Source organism: Salmo trutta, chromosome 15 (assembly GCF_901001165.1).
Source record: "Salmo trutta chromosome 15, fSalTru1.1, whole genome shotgun sequence".
In the NCBI taxonomy this organism is placed as follows: Eukaryota; Metazoa; Chordata; class Actinopteri; order Salmoniformes; family Salmonidae; genus Salmo; species Salmo trutta.
In genome coordinates, this window is record NC_042971.1 from 4,911,875 (window position 1) to 4,924,826 (window position 12,952).

The following is a 12,952-nucleotide window of genomic DNA, read 5'->3' on the forward strand; positions in this document are numbered from 1 at the left end:
CAGTCACATGTTCAACTATCATCAGCTGATACAGGAAATCATTTTCTGAATGACAGTCACATGACAAACATCACAACATGCAACAACAACCAAAGTGCTTCTTCATTCATTACTCTGGTAAAGACCGTTATGCCGTGCTCCATGTTGGATCCAACATTCCTACTTTGGTCATAATGTGTAGAGAACTGTTCCTTGATGGATAGGCTATTGTACAACACACAGAGCTATTTTCCTATATTTGTTGTTAGGTGAAGTTATGGGCCAATTTGGCAAACAAGCAGTGTACAAACACTCATTGTCAGGCTGATGGAAAAGCCAAAGAGCATTTTACTGGTTGAAGTGTTTTTTTTAAGTACAAAGCGGTTGATTTGCAACAATAACACAAACATATTAAGCAGGACATTCAAACGAGCCTTACAATTATAATCCAAAGTAGTGTGAAATGTACTCATAAGCAACCTGGAAATGGAGGTTACTCCCCTGAGTTTTCCCCCATTCACATTCAGAATACATTGTGAAAAACTAAAATCTTTGCTCACCATTTTTGCTCCAGGCAGATATACTACATCCATAACTAGTGGTTTCCTCATTAGCAGATATACTACATCCATAACTAGTGGTTTCCTCATTAGCAGATATACTACAGCCATAACTAGTGGTTTCCTCATTACCAGATATACTACATCCATAACTAGTGGTTTCCTCATTACCAGATATACTACATCCATAACTAGCGGTGTCCTCATTAGTGGGGAGGAGTTTCTACAACCAAATTGCATGTGCATTGCCCTCATGCCGCAATTTTAGCAAACATAGAAAGGGGCCTATATTGGAGACCAAAAGTCGTCTGGCACACTGCTTAGAGTTTCAACAACAGGAATAACTTATTTCTAGCCTACAATCATCGATGTTACTACTAATGTGAAAACAAGACAAAATATGACTATTCTTGCTCATTTTAAGACAAATGTCAAGTAATCATTACATTCATTACAGACGTCAATTGTTGTACAACATCATGGCTACGCTGTTGGCATCACCTTTTACAGTGGATTTTCGCTGTTGTGGGCCTTTAACCATCTGTATGACTTTGTTGTTCACACAGGAGAGAGACGTGACTATCGTGGATCCTCTGGGGCGCCTCAACAACCTCATGATGCTGACAGGGCAGAGAAGAGTCTCTCCAGATCAGAACACCTCAAGAAACGCCAGCGGAGAACCACAGGGATAAGATCTCACCGCTGCTTTGACTGTGGGAAAAGATGCACCTCAACAGGCATTAAACTACACCGGAGAATTCACACAAGTGATAATTCTCACTGCTGCTCTGATTGTGGGACATTTTTTAAATCTTCATCAGAACTCAAAATACACCTGAGAAATCACACAAAAGAGAAACCTTACTTCTGCTCTGACTTTGGGAAGAGTTTTCCTCTGTCAACCAGCCTGATATCACACCAGAGAACACACACAAGAGAGAGAACTTACAGTTGTGATCAATGTGGGAGGAGTTTTCCTATTTTAATCGCCCTGATATCACACCAGAGAACACACACAGGAAAGAAACCGTGTAGCTGTGATGAATGTGGGAAGAGTTTTACTCTGCTAAGCAGCCTGATATACCACCAGAAAACACACACAGGAGAAAATCCTTATAGCTGTGCTCAATGTGGGAAGAGTTTTACTTACTTTAGCATGTGGACCAGACACCAAAGAACACACACAGGAGAGAAACCTTATGGCTGCAATCAATGCGGGAAGAGATACTCTCAAAAACGTTCTCTGATTAAACATCAGAAAATACATGAAGGAATTGATGGAGTTGTTTCATGATATCAATGAATTAATGTCACAATGTAGAATGTTTTTAACATTGTAGTAGGAGTATTTTAATGATGTCACAATGTAGAACCCTAAACGTTTGTCCCCTGTTCTATTGATTTCAACATGATATGGATATTAGCCTCAGCGGGAAAATCCAGGCTCTGAATTTAAAGAGTACTGTTTATGTGATTTAATAAAAAATGACTAACAAAAAAAGAGTTGTGTTACACTTAACACGTTGGTGACGCACTGGAATCAAAATGCAACACTTCAAAATGTAGCCAGCTGTTTTCTACAAATTGTCCTCTAACCAGGGATGTAGACATTATTCCCAGATTCCATGTGGTTTTTGAGCTGTTCGTTTTAACAGGACGTGCAACCTGATTTCCCCCTTAATCGATATCAGTGATTTATTGCTACTTGTCAAAACAACAGCTTTTTTGGTGCTTGTGCAGTTTATAAGCTGCTTGTTTTAAAAATTACAAGTAATATGATTATTGTGGCAGATGTTAGTGTCTATAGCACATGTTATGTTTAGGTTTTCAATTTATCCCAAACTGTTTCTGCTTATTGGTTATTGATTTGGACACGTTTAATTAAACTGTGTTTTGACATTGGGGATATCCCACCTAGCAAAATGTCATTGAAAAGACGTTGAAAAGAAGACTATGCCCCGTTTTTTCAGTGACTTGAAAACAACTTAATTTCAACTTAGTTGCAGGTAGCCTAGTGGTTAGAGCGTTGGGCCGTCATTGTAAATCAGAATTTGTTCATAACTGACTTATTGACAATTATTGCCTACCGGGGAACAGAGGGTTAACTGCCATGTTCAGGTGCAGAACGACAGATTTACCTTGTCAGCTCGCGATTCAATCCAGCAACCTTTCGGTTACTGTTAAATGAAGGTTAAAATAAATAAATAAATACACATGGACGCAGTATAATAATTTGGTCTGTAATCAATTTTATTAACAATCCTACATCACTCCAGTATTTCTAGACAACATTCAAGCGTTAATTGTCTTTATTCCACTACTGAAGAAGCATGTCTCAAATCACCTCATATTTCAAACATTCAGCCTGACAAAATATACATGTTTTATTATTCCATGCCTCACCATTAACTTAATTATTGCCAATACATATTAACAAAGGGGTGGACATTTGATCACAATTTATTTTGACTTTTTCCGTATTGGAGATGAGTTTTGTTTGGACTCGTTCCAAGTGGACCAGAGTTCTAGAAGCTAGTGAGTTTTAGGAAGACGAGAGTTCTAGAAGCTAGTGAGTTTTAGGATTCTATAGAAAGAAGAGAAAAAGGAGAAAAAAATATTTCAATTGTATATTATTATTTAGAAATAAGTGTGTTTTTCTTGTTTTTAATTGTTGACAGGAGGTGAAGCATTTTAGTTGATTTTAATATGAAATGGAAGTTGTTTTCTGTTGGTGGTGAGCAAACTTGTCCAACAAAAATATAGGATTTGTTTGTTGTCTTAAGGGGGAAGGTGTTACAGGCGTTGGTTTTTCCATTTATGTTTTGAGGTTGGACTTTAGCACGTCTAGCTCGTTAGCACGTCTAGCCCGTTAGCTCGTTAGCCCGTCTAGCTCGTTAGCCCATCTAACCCGTTAGCACGTCTAGCTCGTTAGCCCGTCTAGCTCGTTAGCCCGTCTAGCTCGTTAGCACGTCTAGCTCGTTAGCCCGTCTAGCTCGTTAGCTCGTCTAGCTCGTTAGCACGTCTAGCTCGTTAGCCCGTCTAGCTCGTTAGCACGTAGGACGCACTGATTGGTGTCACCTCGTTAGTCAGTATGTGTTACACCTGTGCTGGCTTGTCCATCTCGTTAGTGGGAAGGTGTTTCACCTGAGCTGGTCCAGGTTCTATTTAAGAGTGTCTGGCCCAGTGCTCCAGTTGTCTTGATACATGTGGAGAGTCAACACCTTTAGTTGCGCCACCTTTTTGGTTTACTTCCTGTCTTTAAGTTCGATGTGGATATGTCTTTTGTTTGCCTCTTCTTGGGCAGATTTAGTGGTTCTCATGGTGGGCGTCTTTTAGGTCCCAGTTGTTACTAGTCAACTTTCAGTGGACACCCCCATAGTGTCTTTCAGAGCCCCTCCTAAAAACATGCTTATATTTTGGGTTGGATGTTGCATCCAATTAATATTTTAATCAATGGATTTTCCTTAGAATGCTAATTCGTCTTTCAGTTGTTAATCTTATGTTTGTTGTGGTAAATATTTCTGTTTATTTTCATTGTTTTATTTTTTTTCCTGTGAAGCATCCATGTCTGAAATGTGCTGTATAAATAAAGCTTGATTTGTACATATTGCAAAAGAAATTAACCCAATGACTGACAATCAACAGACTCTTGCAAAACCAATACGTATCTTGGTCCATCTTATTATGAAAAAAGTATAAATTCAGTATATCTCCCACTATGTCAAAATAGTGCTGGTATGTACGTTTAGTATCACTTTTCAACCAACCCAGTGCATTTGTTGAAGATAAATGTTTAATTCACCAATATGTCAAAGGATTCAACTACTGCAAACCGAAACAAACAAATGGATCAACCAGATTAATCCCACTTTTCCAGCCTGCTGAAGGCGTGGTGGAGTGGTAAACACCACCCCCGGCTCTACCAGGGGCTTGAGGTGGTCTCCCACAGCTCTGCTTATGTCATGTTCTGTGGCCTTGCTGTTCCATTTATTGACTGTCCCTGCAACACAGAAACACATTTAGTCATATTATATATAACACTCAAAGTATTGGATATGGAGCATCTATGGCCTCAGTTACACCTGGCACCTAAATGTGACTTCTGTCATCTGATCACTCCAAGCTGCATTAGGTTCAGATCTACCAGGATGGGCCTTTGACATCGTCTGGATGCAGCCAGGCCACTGAATATGCATCAGCAATGTAAAGAGATGGGGTGAATGAGTGGGGAAAGGTACACTAAACACAAATTACCTTCATAATATCAAAGAACAAATGTGTGTGTCTGAGGGGAAATTAACTTTCATACAGCCAAAAGGGGTGAGAAATTACACCAATATCAGTGGACAATTTGCACTAATGTAAATAAACATAGATGATGGAACATATTCCCTTTAGCTGACGTGATGAACCGCTAAGGGAACATAAATATTTACCATCTAAACCATGTGTGACCTCTCACCTCTCTGGCTGTAGAAGTGTTCTTCCTAACCAGTCCCTCAACAGCTCTCTGACTGAGCTCCACCCTCACTGGGTCTTCAGAGGAGAGGAAGGCTGAGGAGGGATGGAAGGACGAATGGATCAGTCAGTCAATAAAGTGTAGAGCTGCTGTCTATGCTGTCTGACAATATCACTATTTTAGTAGTTTATTAAAGTAAATTAGGCTTTATGACTGCTGAATACCAACTATCAATCACTTAGATCATGTATTTTCAGGTAGAGATACATCCTTGGGACGTCCCTAGCCCATTGAAGTTGACATTTAAAATGGTTAAGGTAGGGGTTAAGGTTAGGGTTTAGGGTAGAGATGTCCCAAGGATCCCAGATAGCATTGACCATCATACATTCTTCTGTCTCATTTACATAGCAAGTGTAAAATAAACAGACAAGACAAGTAGGCATTATGGATTATGGTCATTGTAGTTAATTAGGACACGGTTGATTGGCTATCAGACAAGGTTCATTACACTGCTAGCTGGTAGGACTGCTTTGCTGGATTATACTATAGCTGAGATCCCAATACCCATGTAAACATAGCTTACTGACAGATCAATGAGGTTAGATCCCAATACCCATGTAGACATAGCTTACTGACAGATCAATGAGGTTAGATCCCAATACCGATGTAAACATAGCTTACTGACAGATCAATGAGGTCAGATCCCAATACCCATGTAGACATAGCTTACTGACAGATCAATGAGGTCAGATCCCAATACCCATGTAGACATAGCTTACTGACAGATCAAGGAGGTCAGATCCCAATACCCATGTAAACATAGCTTACTGACAGATCAATGAGGTCAGATCCCAATACCCATGTAGACATAGCTTACTGACAGATCAATGAGGTTAGATCCCAATAGCCATGTAGACATAGCTTACTGACAGATCAATGAGGTTGGATCCCAATACCCATGTAGACATAGCTTACTGACAGATCAATGAGGTTAGATCCCAATACCCATGTATTGCGAACAGGTTGATTATAGCGGTAGTTGTTTCGATAGTGAAGTACTTTACAGTTATTTTGACTGTGGTGGTTATTGGAGTTGTGGTTTCCTGGAAGAAACCGTTGTTGTGCATCATCTTTCAACGCTCCAATATCTGATAATGACCAAACCTGTAGAGGCTATTTGGGAATTAAACTTTTATTAACCTGAAAGCGTTGCTTCATAGTATTACCATCTGTTGTGTTGGTAGAATGTGGAAAGACCCACCTCATTGGTTAATATTCACTGTAGTGGAAACATCTGTTGTGTTGGTAGAATGTGGAAAGACCCACCTCATTGGTTAATATTCACTGTAGTGGAAACATCTGTTGTGTTGGTAGAATGTGGAAATACCCACCTCATTGGTTAATATTCACTGTAGTATTAACATCTGTTGTGTTGGTAGAATGTGGAAAGACCCACCTCATTGGTTAATATTCACTGTAGTAGAAACATCTGTTGTTTTGGTAGAATGTGGAAAGACCCACCTCATTGGTTAATATTCACTGTAGTAGAAACATCTGTTGTGTTGGTAGAATGTGTAAAGACCCACCTCATTGGCTAATAATCACTGTAGTAGAAACACCTGTTGTGTTGGTAGAATGTGGAAAGACCCACCTCATTGGTTAATATTCACTGTAGTATTAACATCTGTTGGGTTGGTAGAATGTGTAAAGACCCACCTCATTGGTTAATATTCACTGTAGTAGAAACATCTGTTGGGTTGGTAGAATGTGTAAAGACCCACCTCATTGGTTAATATTCACTGTAGTATTACCATCTGTTGGGTTGGTCGAATGTGGAAGTAGGTTATTATTACTTATTACAAATCTGCAGTTGTCTGACTATTATATTATTATTTAATGAAATAAATGTAAAAATGCACTTTTTGTCTGGAAATAAAATCAACATTTATCTGCGTTTCGCTCCAGTCAACAGACGGAGATGTGCGTCTTTCAGGCGATGCTTTCAGCGTGATGTATAATCTAGTGGACGGAACACTTCTTTTTTTTTTTTTTTTGCACAAATCTTTATTTAACTTGTTGTAAATAACAGTAACATGCAAAACATAAACATAACATAACATAACAGCCAGAGGGAATCCAAAGAAATTAGAGAAAAATAAAAAAAACTATTATATCAAATCAAATACAGACATATATCGAATACATTTTTTTGACATATTGTTTTGTATACGTTTTAAAGATTCTACGTACTGTTCCAAATCAGATAAAAAAATTAAGAAAAGGGGCTTTTTCTTCATAAATTTTGATTTATGGATGAAAGATTTTCCTAATAAAATAAAGAGATTTATGACATACTCACGTTCAATTGTGGAATCAGTGTAGTAAAATAATATGTCAAACTTAGTAATATCAATGGTTGTATGCAATTTGCGGCTAAGATATAGTTTTACATCAGTCCAAAAAACTTCACTATATAAACAATTACAGAATAAGTGTTCAATAGATTCAGTTTCTAGTTCACAAAAACTGCATTCACTGGTAACGTCAAATATATATTTAGAAATTAAGCTATTACACGGATAGCATCTATGGATTATCTTAAAGGAGATCTCCTTTACTTTATTGGTCACCATAAATCTGTGTGGAGTGAGCCAAGCACGGCGCCAGTTTACATCAAACGATGAAGCCCAACAAAATATCGCAGAGGAAATAGACTTCCTGTAGAAAATATCCCTTATTAAACGATTGTTGAATTTCGTATCTAGTAGACCAATGCCATTCAACTGAATATCGCTTACAATCGGAGATATTCCAAAATATGTATTATTCTGAAGTAAAGTTTTTATCCCATTAGGTATAGCTTTAATAACAGTGTCATATTCCTTGCTTGAAACCTCAAAGTTGTATATTTCCATAAATTCTCTCCGTGTAAATAGATTCCCACTGTTATTAACCAATTGGCTGACAAGAACAATGTTTTTCGAGAACCATTTATGGTTAAATAACATCTTATTTCTATGTAATATTGACCCATTGTTCCAAATAAAACATTTATAAGGTGAAAAGTTGTGTTTATACAACAAAGCCCAGCACATTAAAGCCTGCTTGTGAAAAACCGCCAGTTTCACAGGAATTTTACCCACAATATATGGACATTGTAGTAAAAAATTAAGCCCGCCGAACTTCTGAAAAACAAAATGAGGTATAATATTCCAGAAGCTATGAGGATTTTTTATGTACCTTTTAATCCAGTTGACCTTTGATATCTGATTGAAGAGAGTGAAATCTAAGACATTTAGACCGCCATCACAAACCCTGTTGGTGATAAAAGATTTAGATGCACTATTGTAAAGTGGTTGTTCCACTGGATACCTTAAGGTGAATGCACCAATTTGTAAGTCGCTCTGGATAAGAGCGTCTGCTAAATGACTTAAATGTAAATGTAAATGTAATAACATCTCTTTTTATCTTATGTGGCTTGTTTTTCCATATGAAGTTGTACAAAAGCCTATCTAAGGTACAGCAAGTGGATTTGGGAATGTCAATAGATGAAAAAAGATAGGATGCACGAGATAGCCCCTCAGCTTTGGATAAAAGCACCCTTCCTTGAAGACTTAAATCCCTCCCTAACCATGAGGATAATTTTTTTTTGACAGAATCAGTTACAGGGTTCAAATTAAGATCATTCATAGCCTTAAGATTTTTGGTGATCTTTACACCGAGGTAGGTTACAGTATCTTTTTCAGAGATGTTACAATCTGCTGGGTTGACAGCTCCTTTCACAACAAACAACTCACATTTGGAAAGATTTAAAGTCAAGCCTGAGATTTTGGAGAACTGCTTCACGATATCCAATGCTAATCTAGCTTGAGATACATTTTTCAAAAAAAGTGAGGTGTCATCCGCCAGTTGGGATATCTTGATCTCTCTGGACTGGAATGTAATGCCTTCAAATGGACTTTTATGAACTAATGAGCATAACATTTGAGAAACTAACAAAAATAAAAAAGGTGAAATTGGACAACCTTGTCGTATTCCTTTGTAAATGTTAAATCTTGAGGATGTTCCATGACAGAGTTTGATACAGCTATTGCCACCATTATACAGAGTTCTAATAGCATCAACAAAGAAACGACCAAATTTCAAATGTTTAAGACAATCAAAGATAAAATTGTGACTTACTGTAGCAAATGCTTTCTGAAAATCCAGAAATAGGATAACAGGGAAGTCATCTAATAGATCACGATACTCAATCAAGTCTAATATCAGCCTCAGATTATTAGATATATGGCGCCCTTTCCTAAACCCTGATTGACATTCATCAATCAGATCATTTAAGCAAGACTTTAACCTTTTTGCAAAGATTAAGGCTATAATTTTGTAGTCGTTATTTAGGAGTGTGATTGGACGCCAATTATCAATACTTAGGAGATCCTTGTGTGGTTTAGGTATAAGAGTAATAACCCCTTGCTTCAGAGAGGCAGGTAGTTCTCCCTTCTTTATAGCCTCCTTAAAGGTTTCAAGTAAAAAAGGGGCTATTTCTTCAAAGAAGGTTTTGTAAAATTCAGAGGTTAATCCATCACAACCTGGAGATTTGTTCTTTTTTAACTGAGCAACCCCGTACTGGATGTCCATAATGGATAAATCTTAGCAGCAAGACTGATTGAGTTCTTCACTAATCGAATTAACATTCTCTATAGAATCAAGGAGATCCTTAGAGTCACTCAAATTGTTATCTAAGGAGTAAAGATTCTCATAAAATGTATTGGTAAATTCTGATAACAACTCTCTATCCTCAGTGGTAACCCCATTAATCTTAAGTTTCCGAAGTGTGTTGAGTTCCCCTCTCCTCTTCTCCAAATTAAAAAAGTATCTACTGTTCTTTTCACCTTTTTCAAGCCATTGTTTTCTAGATCTTATGAAAGCTCCTCTAGCCTTTTCCTCATACAATGTATCTAGTTGATTCTGTAAATCATTCAATTTAGCTTTCTCATTAAGATCAAGATGCTCAATCTCTGTGATATCGGAAATTGTCTTAGAGAGTTCAGCTACCTCACATCGCCTTCTTAAAGCAAGCCGTTTTCCATAAGTAATACAGGCTGAGCGGATTTTAAATTTCAGCAGTTCCCAATATTTCCCATATTCTGCATTAGATGTAGCTAAACTCCAGTAAACAGAAATTAGATTCTTAATCACATTTTTTAAATCATCATGCAATAACAATGAGTTATTTAGTTTCCAGTAACCACCAGCGTATTTCTTACCATCATTACTGCATATTCTTACAGTCAACCATATGACTTTATGATCCGTCAGGACTGCAGGCAGTATTTTTACCTCTACAGTGTTGGGCACAAGACTAGAGGTTATCACCCACAAATCAATTCTTGATTGTAAGGAACGATCTCTATTACTCCATGTGTATTGTATCTCTCCAGGGTTTTTTACTCTCCATATGTCAATTAAGTCCAGGCTTTGGCAGAAATTCACCAACTTGTTCACACCAATGTTAGGCCTATGAGGCAATCTATCAGTCTCATTAGAATAAACCATATTAAAATCTCCACCAACTATAATCTGACTGGATGGATATTTTCTCAGAAGACTTTAAAGAATTTCTTCAATTTCCTCTAGAAGGAAGTTATTTTGAGGACTAGAACAGTATCCATATACATTACACAACACAAATAATCTGTCCATGTGGTTGATGACCGCTACTAGCCAATGTCCATTGGGGCCCATTTGAGTAAACAACAATTTCACTTTGAAATTGTGTGCTAAAATTGCAACCCCAGCTGAATAATTTGTCCCGTGGGCCAAAAAAATGTCACTGCCCCACTGATTTTTCCAATAATTATAGTCCTCTGCATGAATGTGTTTCTTGAACGAATACAAGATCTGCGTTGCAGTCCTTACAAAACCAAAAAAAAGCTTTTCTCTTCAACAGGTTACGTATCCCCCTGGCATTGATTGACATAAACTTCAAGTCCATATCTATAGAATAGAAAGAAAAATCCTATGCAATCTCAACTTTACCCTCTCTATAAAAAGTTGCTTCATATATGTATTAACAGAAGTCTTAACTTGTAAAATAGTAACACCATGTTTCAAAAGTAGAACGTTTAGTTTGCAGTGGGGGAGGAACTACCTTGTAAACCTACCGACAGAACAAATCACCCCGGTCGTATTTCTTTACCGTTGGCGAAAAAGGCTCTGATTCCCCTGTAGTATCCACCGTTTCCTTGATTTCGGGCCTGTTGTACGAGAGGCCACAATTTTGCCTTTGCTGCCTTGTCTGCTACAGTCAAATCCTCCCCGAATCTAAGTTTTTTTCTTTCAGAAAGGCGCTTTCCTTTGCTTTCTTCCAAACTGCATCTCTCGCTGTGCGAAAAGCAAACTGGATGATGATCGATCGGCTGACGATGGCATCTTGTTTCTTCCCAATACGATGAGCGACATCCACAGCCATATCCATATATCCATCGGGAAAGTCCGGTGCCACACGGTTACAGATGTCTCTTACTAAGCGCTTCACATTCTCATCCTGGTCCTCGGCAACACTGTAAAGCCGTAGCCCCCACCTTCTCCGGTATCGCTCTGCTTCCGATAAGCGCTCTTGCATGTCTGCGATGGTCTTCTCCTGAGCAGTGCATTTCTCAGACGTAGCAGTGTTTGCAAGTTTAAGCTCTTCAATACTCTTGTATGCATGATTCAGAGAGGTCTCGAGGTCAACTATTTTTGATGTGTTTTCGCGTATCATTTTCTCCAGACCGTCGGCTCTTTCGTTTACAGCATCGGTTATGTTGATCTGTAGTTCGCGCAAAGACAATTCTTTCTGTGTCTTTTTGGGTGCAGGACTATTGACTGCATTTTCAGAATCAACCGAATGTCCAGAATCCATTTCTTCTCCTGAGGAGTCAGGTGGCGTTTTTTCTCCAGTGTATGAGTGCTCAGCTAGCAACTGCCTTCTCCTCCCTTTGCTCTTTCGCACATTTTTTCCTTCCATTTCTCAAAGTTATGAATCAAATTATCGGTCAACTAAGTGTTGTTCTCTATTGTGTTTACTATAAGCCAAGTTCCGTTACATTTAAGTAAGTTTGAGAGGGATAAAAGTTAAGGTTACTCGGAGCAAGCTGAAATCTCGTCTACACTCGCCGCCATCTTCCAGCGCCTCAAGTACACATTTCTTTAGAGGCAAGTGGAAACATAACCAACCCTGTTACATGTAGATGGGATTCAAATGCATAATGGTATTAATACAGTGTCTAGACTACCTCTTTTGTATAAATGCCCTTCAGAATCCAAACACAGTATTGCCACGCAGCAAAATGTTGCATATAATCTTTCAAGTCAGCCTGATAAAATATTGAACAATTTGTGTACAAAGATATCTTGAAATGTGATATTAGGCCTGTATGGCAGTACTGTTACTGTATGGCAGTACTGTATTGGCTAGTGCTTTCTCCAATATGTTCTTCTATTTTACATTACATTGTATGTCGATGCCATTTATCTTTCAATATTTATTTAATATATGTATATATGTTTTAATGCTTGAAAGACTATTCTTTGACACATTTTCTCTTCCTTTGAAATTCTTATAGGACAGAACATGGACACAATGCAATTGGGATCAAGAAGAAGGTACAGATATGTTGTAGGACAGCTGCATTTGAAGTGTACATTTAACCTACATAGCAGTCAATACAAACTGAAATCTATTAGCATACAAATGTGTGCAAATGATCTTCTCAGAAATGAATAAAGTCCATGGAATGGATATAGACAAAAAGATAATTCAAGGACTATCAGAGGTAGAGAGGCGAGGCAGGGGTGAGGACCTCATCCTGCTATTTTGACAGTCCCTGAAGGCCAATACAGAAGAGGGATTTGCTCTTATTCCTTCCCTTTTCTCTAATGTATTTTGTATTAAAATTAGCAAGTGTAGTAATAT

At 38.0% G+C, this 12,952-nt stretch overlaps 1 pseudogene; it reads right to left on the reverse strand.

Annotated features, from left to right (window-relative positions):
• The window catches only part of LOC115149594 (zinc finger protein 2 homolog), a 73,139-nt pseudogene extending 61,240 nt beyond the window's left edge, over nucleotides 1-11,899 (reverse strand).
• Between the last annotated feature and the right edge of the window lie 1,053 nt (nucleotides 11,900-12,952).